We start from the raw sequence: 1336 nt of genomic DNA, 5'->3' as shown, positions 1-1336 counted from the left end.
ACACACACACACACACACACACACACACACACACACACAGAGAGAGAGAGAGAGAGGCTAATTTTACATTTACACCTTGTTTTATTTTTTTGAAGACATTATATGTAAGTACACTGTTGCTGTCTCCAGACACTCCAGAGAGGGCGTCAGATCTCATTATGAATGGTTGTAGCCACCATGTGGTTTGCTGGGATTTGAACTTAGGACCTTTGGAAGAGTAGTCAGTGCTCTTAACTGCTGAGCTATCTTTCCAGCCCCAATTTTATACTTTGGATGTTGTGAATCATGTCATAATAAATGTGGATATAGGGTGGGTGAGGTGGCTTGGTGGGAAAAGGCACTTGCTGCCAAGCCTGGTAACTTGAGTTTGCTTCCACCAGAACCTATAAAGCCAAGGGTGAGAACTGATTCCTTCAGATTGTCCTCAGCCTTTCACATGAGTCATGCCATGGTGCCCTACCTAAAACATTTAAAAAAGAAAAGAAACCTTAAGAAGAAATAAAACATGGATGTGCAGTTATCATTGCAGTATACTGACATAGACTCATTCAAGTGTACAGCCAGAAGGGCCCTGGGCCAAGCATACAATTGTTCTCTTTTGTTTTGTGAGAGGCCTCTATACTGACTTGTATCATGGCTATGCTAGTGACATGTCTGCCATCAGCGTATAAGAGTTCCTTGTCCCCTACACCTGATCAGTAATTTGGTCTTTGTTGTCTTGATGGTAGTCAATATGCCTGGGGGTAAGTTAAAATCTTACTGCAGGCTTGATTTGGGTTTCTCCTCCTAATATCTGTCAATTCAATGAATTTCTCCCTTTGGTGTGTGTGTGTTACTTTTCTTGTTATCTGTATATTTTTAGATATTAATCTACCATCACAAGAATAAGAGTCAAAATATTTCCTTATTCTGTACTGTACAGAAGATTTCAAATGTTATGCAACCCTGTCTCGAATATGGTAGAGATGAGCAAGATGAACAAGTATCGCTCTATTAGGATATAGATATTTGAGCTGTATAGCTGGGTTGTATGGTAGATCTATCTCTAGTGGGGAGCCTCTACACCGGTTTCCATAGTGATTAAGCCACTTTGTACTCCTACCAGCAATGAACAAGTGTTTCTCTTTCCCCGTGTCCATTCCTGCATCTATTATAACTTATTCTTTTTGATCTTAGCCGATCTGACTGGGTTAAGATAAAATTTCAAAGTCGTTTTAATTTGACTATCCCTAATGGCTAATGATGCTCCACCATTTTTTAGGTGTTTCTGAGTCATTTGTGATTTTTTTTTTGAGAAATCTATTTCATTTGTGTTCTATTTTAACTGGGATGTCTA

The sequence above is a fragment of the Mus caroli genome, chromosome 17 (genome assembly GCF_900094665.2).
Source record: "Mus caroli chromosome 17, CAROLI_EIJ_v1.1, whole genome shotgun sequence".
Taxonomy (NCBI): domain Eukaryota; kingdom Metazoa; phylum Chordata; class Mammalia; order Rodentia; family Muridae; genus Mus; species Mus caroli.
This window is presented reverse-complemented; position numbering follows the sequence as displayed.